Raw genomic sequence first — 12522 nt, 5'->3', positions numbered from 1 at the left:
CAGGAGCCAGCAGTGTGCCCAGGTGGCCAAGAAGGCCAATGGCATCCTGGCTTGTGTCAGCAATAGCGTGGCCAGCAGGGACAGGGAAGGGATCTTACCCCTGTACCTGGCCCTGGTGAGGCTGCCCCTCGATTCCTGTGTTCAGTTTTGGGCCCCTCACTCCAAAAAGGACATTGAATGACTCGAGCGTGTCCAGAGAAGGGCAACGAAGCTGGTGCAGGGTCTGGAGCACAGGTGGTACGAGGAGCGGCTGAGGGAACTGGGGGTGTTTAGTCTGGAGAAGAGGAGGCTGAGGGGAGACCTCATTGCCCTCTAAAACTACCTGAAAAGAGGTTGCAGAGAGCTGGGGATGAGTCTCTTTAACCAAGTAACAAGTGATAGGACAAGAGGTAATGGCCTCAAGTTGCACCAGGGAAGGTTTAGACTGGATATTAGGAAGTATTTCTTTACAGAACGGGTTGTTGGGCATTGGAATGGGCTGCCCAGGGAAGTGGTGGAGTCCCCATCCCTGGAGGTGTTCAAGAGTCGGGTTGACATAGCGCTGAGGGATATGCTGTAGTTGGGAACTCTCAATGTTAGATTAATGGTTGGACTGGATGATCTTCAAGGTCTTTTCTAACCTAGATAATTCTGTGATTCTGTGAAAACGCATCCCTTTGATATGAACAAGATGAACACCACACCGACGTACATGAGCATACACATGCATCTCTCTTGGCTCCTGGTTGCCTGGCTTTTGCTCTCCCTTTTCCTTTGTTTAGCTAGTCATGGTGCAGTTTCCATGACCCTAAAGCACAGGGCAGATGGTTTGGAGGACAGTTTAGGATGATGGTTCCCTTTTCCACACTTCAGCTGCTTAGCTCAGTACTAAGTATCTCAGAGATGAAGATCTTCCTTGCATATCCACACATGACACCTCTGTGTTACCTCTCAGCATCTATTAGAAATCCTAAGTCCAAAAGCCTCTTTAAATTGCCCTGATGACCATACTTTAACCCAAGTAGAACTTCAGGCTGTGGTGGCTTTTCCAGGTTTGGCAGCATCTGTTATCTTTGAGCAAATGAAGCAACTCTATCTCTACTCGGCTCTGTACATGTGCCTTGCTGAAGCCCAAAAGACTCTCTCACTTGTCCCCTTTCAACCTGCATTATTCATCTCCTGTAATGCACAATGGATGTTTGTGGGAAGAGACATGCACAGTGCTGAGGAACAGACGTCCCCAGCAAGCTGAAATTGCCTGGGTGCATGGGCCAAGTTTAGCTGAGAGAGAGGAAATGTTTACTCCTTCAAAGCACTTCTGAAAAGTGAATGATGGTAGCAGTGGTGGAGGTAGAGGGGAAGAGGGGGTGGCTTGGAGGGGTTGAGGTGGTGGTGGGGGATTCCCCACGTTTCTTCTGGCTCTTCTTGTGCTCCCGCACAAACATGCATGTGGTGCATACGTGGGAAGGTGGGAGCGCTCTGGGGGAAGGTGTGAAGTAAGGTGGCTTTGGGGAGCGGAGAGTTTGCATGTCTGAGTAATGGTGAGGAAGGTGTACTTGCATGCACTGGGAAGGGGGCTGGGGGGTGTTTGGTGAAAAGCTGTGGAAGCAGGGTGCCAGGGCACATGATGTGGAGAGGTCAGGGCGTTCCTGGAAGAGTCTATTCCAGTGTATGCCTCATTGACTTATACCGAGGTGCGTCTGTGGCTCTTGCTTGGAGCCCATGCCTGTCCAATAGCACAGAACAAGAGCTTGCAGGACTACCTCCATTTTTCCTTCGTGTGGCTAGGGCTAGACCCAACTACAACCTCTGCATTGCCTGTGTCCAAGCTGCCACTATGCCAGCTGCTTCATGTCTGTGGGCTCTTTGTTTTATACCTGTGCCAGTACCCTCTGCTCCAGTGACCCCAGTATAGCCATGGACTCCTGCACCACATGCAGGGGTTGCACCCAAACTCAGCTGCTCTTCCCCCCTTCTAGAAATCCCATGTTTTCCCATACCTCTCTCATTTCCCAGGGGCACACAGGTACATGTGCTTGCCCTGATAATGAACCCTGATCAGTCTCCATCATCGCTAGCAATATCATGCTGTGATACTACTGAGCTTTTTAAACAAGCCTGGCAGAGTTCTTGTCCTGGTGTCCCTGGTGCCAGGCAGATCTGCCGACGTTTCCTCACCCCTTCTTACCCACCTTGTGCATATCCTTGTCTCTCTGGGGGCCTGGGGGCAGCTGGCGCCTTCCTGGCCAAATCTCTGCTTCCCATAAGGGTTTATGTATTTCTTCACCATGCTTAGGTTTAGCAATTATGTTCCCTGATGCCACTGTCAGACAATCTCAGAGCACTGGGGGATGGTGGACCTTGCACTCTTTGCATGCAAATTATGCACATCTAACACCAGAAGAAAGGAGGAAAGGGGAAGGGATCAGTGTGGATGCTTTTGCAGGCTTTCTGCTCCAGAGACTTTGCCCCGAGGAGCTGCAACACCTGTCAGTGGACACAGATACATGGTCTTTGCTGGGAGATGGTAGAATGGGTGGGACTAGAAAAAGTGCAAAAAAAGGGAAGATCTCAGCAATGGTGGCAGCTTAAGCAGAGTTGGTGTGGCAGTGGTATGTTTGTGTGCATGTGCACGCATGCAGGTGCACGGAATAATATAGCTGTCTCCAAAGTGACTTTCAGCTTTATAACTTTCAAGGATGTAATTTTTCTGGGTGAATAATGCTGGCTGTCTGTGTTTCATGTGTAGTTTGTGTTTGTCTGCCTGTGTTGGATGTTGATGAGTATTTGTGTTTTCCATGTGACAGAATATGGCTGGTGTTGGATGATGCTGGGGCTAGCGTTTAGGATCCAGAAGGACAGTATGCCACTGTGTGGGCTGAGTTAGGTAGGTAACAGTATCTGATGTGACCAGTTTGTACGCTGCAGGCAATTCCTAAGCATAGTATATTCGTGTGGGATATGCAGCCAGTGGTGCTTGCTTGACTTTTATGCTCCTAATTGTGTGAGGATGTTTTATGTGCTTTTATTTTCTTGCAGACGTGTGTGTTGTGAGGTGCTGGTGTGCTGTTTGCACTGATACAGATGTGTGTGTGTGTGACACTTTTTCTGATATGGAGGTGGGCTTATTAAATGATGTCCATTTGTGCAGTGGCAGTTACGTATAAGCAGTCAGGAGTTTGTGTGTGGTAGGTATATTCAGATATTCAGAATGCATTTGTGCAGTGGTCAGTACTCACTGGGTTTTTAATGTTTATATAATATTTTTGCTGTGTACTCATATGAGTGGTGGAACAGGCTGGGTGGAGTTCACGTGTCTGTGTTATGGTTGTCTGAAATATCGCATATGCATGTTAATACAGCTGTACAACCTTGTAGGGGCAGGATGTATGTGAAGAAGGGAAGCACCTCACCCTTTGGGGGGACTCTGAGTTTTTAGGGGATGTATGCAGGGTTGTGCATGGGGGGTATAAAAAGGCTGGTGAGTGTGTGTGTGTGTGTACAGCACATGTGTAGCAGTTTGAGTGTGAACAGTGTACTTGCAGGAGGGTGTGCCCAGGTGATGTGAGAAAGGGCTCGGAGGTGGCATGTCGGCATGTGTGCTGCTGCATGTTTAGGCACACCTCACCTTCTCCTGGTGTGGCTCCATCAGCACCTCACTCTACACTGGGCCAGGTTCTGTGTTCTCTTTGTGTGCAGTGGGACAGTTAGGCTCTTAGGATACAGGCTATCCTCTTTCCATCCTTTAAATCTCTTTCCATCCATCTGTCCATCTGCTCTGCTGCCCGTGTCCAGTTGTTTGTTCCCATAATCACCAATATGCCCTGACTAGTTCACACCCCACACTGCCTGTGGACTCCCGCAGCTGTGCATCTCTCCGTCCCTCCCACACACACACACATTCACACACACACACACCCCCCCACCCCTTGGATCTTCATCTGTGGTATATTCAGTTGCCATTGGAAACCTAAGAAAGAAGTGAATCTACCCTCCAAGTCTTAAGCTGGTGGGTTTTTTTTTCCTTTTTTTTTCCCTCCCCTTTCCTCCTCACAGAAAGCGAAGTCGTTCGCAATGAATCCATGGCAGCTTCAATCGAGCGGTGAGCTGGAGCACCTACTCACAGGCCACTCCTTGATGTGACTGAAGAGAGGCCTTTACCAGCACTCACTGAGGAGAACGGAGCTCTGGATTTACCTCCTGCACACCCAGACACCCGCAGCACAGGCACTGCGAGGTAAGCCAACCTCGGCACCTATGTCTGTGTGCCTCTCTCCATCCCTCCCTCCCTCCCTCCCTTTTGTTGCTTGTTTCCCGGAGGTGCGAGGGAGGGGAAAGGCAGGGGTTTCTGCTTTGCTATGAACAAAATCTGGGCTTTCATCAGCCCCCCACCCCATAATGGAGACCTGCTCCCTCCCCTCCTACCCCCTTTCCTTGCAGCGCTGCATGCGTGTGCAGGGAGGGGTTGCTTGCAGAACAGCAGAGAGAAGCACTGCGGGTCCCCTGCACGCAGTCCTGAGCGCGTTCCCCTCCTTTCCTATCCTCACACCTGTCTGCTCTTCTCCCTACAGCATTTTCCTCCCCCTCCCCTGTTTCCTTGGAGAAGGGTCAGCTGGGCTGACACTGCTGCAGGAGGCTGGTTTGGCCAGCAGCATGGCTGGGCTCTGTGGCCCTGGCCTGGGTCCCCTCAGGGGTGCAGCTTGCAGCAGGGCAGGAGTGGGCATCACACTACCCAGAGTGTGGCATGTGGGGATGTGTGTGTGTTCCTCTCCCTCCTCATCTCACAGATACTTTGGGTATCCCGATTCCCCACAGAGGGTGCTGGCCTCCATTTCCTAACCAGGTAGCTTCTCTGCATACCCATCCCAGTGTGGCACAGATTTGGGGGTGATGGGCATGCTCTTTGTCACTGCTTATCTGCTGTCCCCCGGTGCTCCTGCTTGGCTGGAAGGGATGTTTTCCTGCCGGAGACAGTGTGTTTCATAAGCTGGGAATGCCACATGCCCTGCACAGGCAGTGAAGGGGGCCCTGTGCTGAGCCTGACCCATTTTGGGGTGCAAAGCTCTTGGGAGGACCTGAAAGGGCCTCCTGCTGCCTGGGGCTGCCCTCAGTGCCCCTTTCTCCAGCTCCTCTGCAGGGAAGGCAGAAAGATCAGTTGCACTATTTCCATGCTATGTCTCTGTGCTGCTGGAGCTGCTGCTGCGGTGTGGGGATGGGAGGGGAGCGGGGAGCAGCTGTTTCTCCATCGCCTGGGCAGGCCCAGATGCACTGCTGGCCCTCGAGAAGCGTGGACATGCTGGGAGGTGCCTTTCCCCAGAACAAGAACGTAAAGCAATGAGCTGCTGGCAAGGCAGTGGGCATCCTCAGAGAAGCAGATTTTAGAGGGGAGGTTTGGGGTGCCAGGCTGTGGTTTCAGGCTCTGCACTGATTCTGTCAGATGCCAGGGTTTTCTGAGTTAGATTTTGAGGCTGCTGTGTTTCTCTGAGGGGAAGGGGCTGGCATGCTCTGTGCTGCTGTGCAGCCCTGGCAGTGGTGCTGCTGTGGTGTCCCCTGAAGGAGGTGATGGGCGCTCCCCTCTGCCCAGGTCCCATCTGGTTATGCCAACAAGGAGGGGGCATCTTCCAGTGCATCTCCCTGCTGCCACTGCAGGACCTGCTGTCAGCCATCCCTGGCTGCAGTTCCTCAAAGCCCCCTCTCCAACTACCCTGACACCTACCTTTCCATCCAAACTGCTGCCTTCAACTTCTGTCTGGTGGTGCCAGTTGTTTTTCTTCCTCTTTTGGGGTACCCCTGAGTCCTGCTTTTCCCTCTTTCAACAGCACTCCTTCCTCAGTCCCTCTCCAGCACTTTCCATCCCTCGTGAACCCTAGGTGCACACCATGCTAGGCAGGAGCAGCTTTGGGCAGCTTCAAGAAGGGCTGATGTTTCCTGGCAGGATCATTTCTGGGTGCTGCTGCTAGCTGACAATAATGTGATGTGATCTTTTCTCCTGTGGTTCACACCCTCTGGTGCGTGCGTGTATGTGTGATGGAGTGACCGTAGCGTTGTTGATGTGTCCACTCTTCCTCTTGGCCAGGGCCTGGCAGGGAGTGTGACCATGCAGTCACATTTGGTTTCATTTTTGGGTAGTTCACAGAAAGAAAGCTCTTCCCAGATGGAGCCTCTGAAACCATTTGGCAGTGGTTAAACTCCTCTGCCCTCTCAGGACATGGCTTTGGCACTGGCACAGGGTGGACAAGACAATAAATCCAGCTCTAGGGAGCTTGGTACTGGGTCAAAACTGCTGCGGCTACACGCTAGAAAATGCTGATCCACTATGGACTCACTCTGCTGCTTCAGACTTGTTTAGAAAACAATGTTGGCTTAACTCTGTACTGGCAAGGTTTATGTTGCATTGGGTATTATCTGTCTGCACAACTCTAGCTTGATGCTGGCTCGAGTGTTGTTTGTCCTTCCACATCTGGCATGCACTCCAGATCGTGTGTGCTCTGGCTAATTTGACAGATGCAATTGCACGTTGCAGCCAGCCTGGTTCAGTCCCTCCTGTCAGGCAAGCCAGTTTGAAAGAGGGTTGAATTACAATCTTAGCAGGGAGCAAGCCAGGTCCCATACCAGGCAGCTGCCCTTCCCTTTCAGGATTTACAACAGCCTTGGTCTCCCAGGTGCCCTGAGAAGTGATGCACGGCAAGGCAGAAATACAGGTCTCTGTAGTTTCATCTCTTCTTGCATCCCTCATGTCCAAGGAAATCCTACAGAGACAAGTATGTCCTCTGGCTGGTGGCCACATTTCTGTCTGGCTCTTCCCAAGGCCTTTTGAGTGATGTCTCACCTGCTGCCCTGGAGAGCATGTGTGCGGGGATGAGAGGGTGATGCCAGCTGGGAGGAGGGAAGGCATCATGCCAAAGAGGAAGGGGAGGGAAGAGTTGTCTCAGTGGGGGATGTTGCTCTCTACCAGTGCATGGGGCCTGGGAGAGGTGTTATTGTTCTTCATAGGATCATGTTGGCAGAAAATGGGGTTACACCATGGATGACAGCTGAGACAGACCCGTTGGTGCTCACTTGGGACAGAATATGAATGCAAGCCCTTACTGTTACGCTGCAGGGACTTTTTGCAGATCTGTCAGTCAGGTGTTTGTGTTGCTGAGGGAGGTAGTTTTGTTTGCTGGGGAGAAACAGGCAGGAAGGTGGTGAGGGGTGGTTCATCTCATTCTTGTGTATGGATGTGTACAAGTCTCTGGTGATAAGGAGGAGCATTTGTTGACCAGGTTTTGCAGTCTGAAGCCAGCTTTAAAGCCTAGCAAGAAGAGCTTTTGGGGTTTGAAACCAAGCAATGACACTGCCTGCAAAACCTTGTTGCCAAGGTCTCCTGGATCCTAATCCCAGCAAGGTCTCTCACTGGTCACCTCACTGTGCCTCATTTTTCCCTACCTTTGTATGAAGCAGGCTGTAACCACAAACACTGTGGGAGAGAAGGTGGATGTGGAGAGGGGATGTGAAGGCATGCTTACCATTTGCATGGTGCTTCAGGCTGCACAGAGGGATGCTGTGGGGAAGTAGAGGTGCAGCCTGTGGACTCTGCTGGCATGGCTGCATGCTGACCTTTGCAGGGGGCTGGATGCTGGAGGAGAATCCATAATGACTGGGATGCTGTGTGCCAGGGCTGAGGCAGTGATTGACTCAAGCCTCTGTTTGTTTGGGAAGAGAAAGGGAGTTTGTGGTTTGTCACTTGGGAAACAGAGTGGGGATTCAGTGATGGAGGGCAGGCTTCTTGGCTGGACCTTCCCGAGCAGCCACGCTGTGTGTCTGTGTGTGTGTCAGGGAAGCAAAGGGGACCCTGGTACAGGCCATGACTGGCAGATGGCCATCCCCAGCCCCCGTCACTTCACCTCCCCCTTGCACCCTCTGCATAGCCACTGCTGAGTGGCCAAGGACAGCACTGACATGCACACACATGACAGAGCCGTGCACATGAGGAGAGGAAGAGGAGTAAAAGCCTTGCTAGAAGAGCATCTAGATGGGATTTGTGCTACTTTCCTGCCCAGCTTAGATCACATGCTGTAGCTGAAGATCTGTGCAGGTGTCCATGCGGCTTCATCCCAGCTCAAGCAGGCACCTTCATCAGGGTTGCGCCTGGTGTCTAGGGCCAGGTCACAGGCTGGAGTGTCATGTTGGGCTAACCTGGGGATGAAGAAGACCTCTTCCTCTCCTGAGCTCCTTTCTGTCTCATACCTGCTCTGCTTCTTCAGCTGTGAGTCTTGCCTCATTTCTTGGAGGTGGAGACCTGCAGGCAGTGGTGTCACAGCGGGAAAGGGGATTGTGAAGCACGTAGGGGTATGGAGGGGATGGAGACACTAAGAAAGAGGGAAGACCTGAGAGAAAAAGGGAAGAAGCAGCAAAAGAATAGAGGGGTGGAGAGGGAGTCAGAGAGCAGCATGTCCCTGTGGTGACAATGTAGTTTCTCTTATGTAGTTATTACAGGCTAGAGTTCAACCTGACCATGTTTGTACTGGGCACAGATGTGGGCTGAAAAGCTGTGGCAGGAGGATTGGCTTTGCACAGGGAACTGCTCATCTCCCATCCACCTGCTTAACCCAGGGAATAACGAGTCTGAGATTTCATTCTCTTGCTCTGAGCTGTCTTCTGTGCATCTTTCTCTGCTCCTGATATGGAGGAGGGAGCATGGCTGAGAAACCCCTCCTCATGTCCTCTGTCCTCCTGGCCCTGGCCTTGTGGAGCCAGAGAAGGTGAGTGTGCTGCCCAGCACTGCTGGGAACTGCCTTGCTCTGTACTGGAGGCATACTGGTGAGGTCTTAGGGGGAGCCACAGACTTGTCTTTAGACTGCTCAACTAGAAATACTTATGGCCACGTTACCTCACATAGGCAACGTCTGCAGGAAATGAATTCAACATGCTGCATGGGACAGAATTTTCTCTACAATTGCCCCATCAACATGTCCCATAAGAACTGAATAGCAGCAATTAGATAAGGGGGATTTATGGAAGTTTCTCCTCCTCCTTTACGAAATATATTTGAGTACATATCCATCAGGTAAGGTAGGTATCCCAAATCTGTCACAAGGTAAGTAGATTTCATAGAGATTTTCTGAGTGTCATTTTTGATGTGAGTGTGGCAGTTTCCAGAAGCTGGAATGCCAGCATTGGCTTGCGGACAGGCTTGCAGGTGAGCCTGTACCCACAGCCAATGTGTTCACTGTGACATTACCTATGGGTGCTTCTAGCCCATCTTGAGCTTCCTCCCTGTCCCCTTGTTGTAGAAACAATAGGCCATGTGGCTTGAAGTCAGTGGCCTATCAGGGCTATCAGGTTGTGACCTCATCTGAACTTCCATGCTTTTTAAAGCCAGCCAGCATGGTGAGAGCTACCAAGAATCGGCCTGGCACAAAGAGAGAAACGCTCATATAATGGGGCTACTTATTTAAGTTCCCCAGCATTTCCCATTACATTTCATGTCTTGGGCTGATTCAGTTGAATGGCAATCAATGGAGCTAACAGCCCAGCATTGTTCTGTTCACCTTCTGATTTACTTCTTTTCATCCTTGCTGGGTTTCATCTCCTCCCAGGTTCATGCATCCACCAGCACTGAGGTCACTTTCTTTTTATTGCACCTGTGGCTGTATATAATCAAGCTAGTTCCTTTCCTGCCCTGAATCTTCTGGGGTCAAGATGGAAATCACTGTTCAGCAAGACACCCAAACAAATGAGCAAAACTAGCCTGGTCGGTCAGAACAGGGTGGAAGTTATCCAAGAAAACTCACACTGATCAATTCCAGTCACCTCCTGTGTTTAAAGTGACTCAGTATCTCCATTTTTAGGATGTTGCTGGGGAGCTGAATTGTCTTATGATTTTTCTTGTATCAGCTATCTCTACCAACGGTGTTCGTGAGATTCTCTTCCCATATCTGCTTAGATGAGGAACTGTTGGAAACCATGCTGGTAGAATAATGAATAATGGGTGCTGGGACAAAGCCAGTCATAAAAAACCCCTCCAAAACCCACTGGAAAAAACACAAAACCTCCTCCCTTTCCCTGAACAATAAGTTATCAAGTCCAGATGGTTAAATCTGAGAGTTTGGAAGGAGCTTAAGTGATTGAGCTGCTAACAAAAATATAGAATCTCTTGTGAAAAAAAAAAAAAAAAGCTACTGATTTGTGGAATTGGAGAAGACCAAATGTTGTACCTATATTTAAAAAAAGGCTTCAGTGATGATCTGGGGAATTAAAGATCAGTAAGCTTTGCATCTGTATCTGGTAAACCGATGGGAATTATAATTTAAAAGCAATGCTTGAAGACATCTAGAAGATTGTGGTCTGATAGGGCCTAACCAGCACAGGTTTGGCAGAAGAAAACTGTATCTTGCTAATCTCCTGCAACTCTGAATGTGTCAATAAAGCTGTGGATAAAGGACAACCAATTGATATAATGTATTTAGACTTCCAAAAGGCTTTTGAAAGATCTTGCACAAGAGCTACTAAAGAAGCTAAGTAGTCAGTGAACAACAAAATATTGACATAGATCAAAAACTGAGTAGGAGACTGAAAGAATGAGGGGATTAAACAGTCAAGTTTCACCATGGCAAAAGGTTAATGTGGCCTCCAGGTTCTCTTCTAAATCCCATGTGATTTCCTGTATTGTTTAATGACCTGGAAAAGTGGGAGGAGAGATATGCCATATGAAAATTTGCAGATGAGACAAAGTTATTAAGTTGGCTGCGGCCAGAAAGGGCTGTGAGTAATGCTGGGCAAAGAGAGCTAAGGTAAATGAATATGCTGTGCTCTGGTGAACGAAACTCAGTATTGATATGTTCAAAGTAATGTGTGTTGCAGGGCAGACTCACAACACTTTAGATAGCCCCAAAGGTCCTGAATTAAGGGTATCAGCCAAATGAAAGTGTGGGCAGACACCAGGGAGCTCTTTGCAGAATTCTGCCCTGTTTTATGCTGCCCTCAAGCTGGCAAAGTAGCTCTTTGACTGCAGAGACAGTGGGTAGAGAGTAGTCTGGAAAAGCTGCAAGGCTCTTGGTACACCTGCAGTGCCACCTCATTTGGAATTGCACTCATAACTAGGGTCAGCCTGTTTCGGAAGGGTTGCTGGAGAATCAAAGGGGCTCTGAGGTGAGACAGAAAGCCTGTGAACACCCTCAAGTGAAGAGATGGAGGTGATGGGTTGCTGGTTTCAGACAGCGGACTGGGAGCAGATGTTGAAAGAAAATAAAATTATGACATGAGTACATCTGTTCTTTCTTTCCTCATCACACAGGAGTGAGGGAATGCACAGTAAAATTAAAATGCATGGGATTCAGATTCACAAGGTTGGACTGTTGAGCTCTAAGTAATGAGATTTTGTCAGGACCAAGAATTTAGAAAGGTTCATAGCGGGCTTGTGTATTTTTGTGGAGAGCAAGAATACACAAATGATCTTTAACTAAGGATGAGCCCAGTTTTGGAGCCTGAACCTTCAGGTTCAGTCTTCAGAGCCTATATTAACTTGTAACTCATAGCAGCAAATAAGAAAATGAAGAGCACATTGTCCCTCATCTGTCTGCTTTGAGGTTTTTCCATCTTTTCCCCTCAAACATTTGGTGATGTCTTTCAGGAGAGTCGGTGTGGACATCTCCCTGATCTGGAATGGTTGTTCCTCAGCATGCACCTTACCTTAGTAACACCTGCTGGGACATAAACAGTGATACTCTGTTCATGTCCCAACTCTTCCTATCATCACATGTGTTCAGGAGCATCCTCAAGCTCCAGGAAGAATGAGGTCAGATTCTCTTCTAAGATAAATCAGCATAATCGTGTTGAAGTCAGTAGTAAGAAGCAGGGTTTTCAGCCTCTGAGTTTGAACTCAGTTTCAGTGAAAACCAAGAAACACACACACACACACATACAAAACTACCTAAACTCTTGAAATTGCCTGAGATCAGAAACCCAACCTGGAAAGTTCCCAGACATTTCTGGGAGATTGCCCATGCTTCCACCTCCCACCTGAGCTATGGATGCGGGAATCAGCACCAGGATAAAACAGTATTACAGCCTTTCCATTTCACAGGCCAAGCTGGAGCCCAGAATTAAAAATCTGTTGGGGCTGAAGAGAGATAGAAACTCTGAAATCTGTCTGATTATTTCCTCTTCTCTTCAGTGTAAGGAGCTGAGTCTGTAAACACCTCTTCCCTGTCCTACTGCATTCCCTATGCAGGAGCACAGTCCCAGTTCTTGGGGTTTTTTTTAATTGAATACATGATACAGGGTGCTGAAATCATTAACAGCTTGGCTAAATGAGCCTGTTCACAGAGTTTGATTTCTAGCTATTTGTGTGTAGCACACACAGATCTCAGACTCCTCATATGTATGTCTCCTTCCTGGGCAGCCCACAAGGTGTGAGTGGAGTGACTCCTTGTGCAGGGAAATGTTTTTAAGCCAGTAAAACAAACACTGAGGATCATTGCCAGCCACATGCTGCTCTTTGCTGGATCTCTGAGCTCTTTTGTATTCTTGGAGCCGTGCTTTGTTTTGGTGGGTATTTTG

The 12522-nt window shown here is 49.3% G+C and overlaps 1 long non-coding RNA gene across 1 annotated transcript in view; it reads left to right on the top strand.

Annotated features, from left to right (window-relative positions):
* The window catches only part of LOC141958522 (uncharacterized), a 51178-nt gene that overhangs the window by 15197 nt on the left and 23459 nt on the right, over nt 1-12522 (top strand). Inside the window, exon 2 of the long non-coding RNA XR_012633286.1 lies at nt 4036-4216. This is a non-coding gene — a long non-coding RNA (uncharacterized LOC141958522). The remainder of the gene's footprint in view (nt 1-4035; nt 4217-12522) is intronic.

The sequence above is a fragment of the Athene noctua genome, chromosome 3 (assembly GCF_965140245.1).
Source record: "Athene noctua chromosome 3, bAthNoc1.hap1.1, whole genome shotgun sequence".
Lineage (NCBI taxonomy): Eukaryota > Metazoa > Chordata > Aves > Strigiformes > Strigidae > Athene > Athene noctua.
This window is presented reverse-complemented; position numbering and strand designations above follow the sequence as displayed.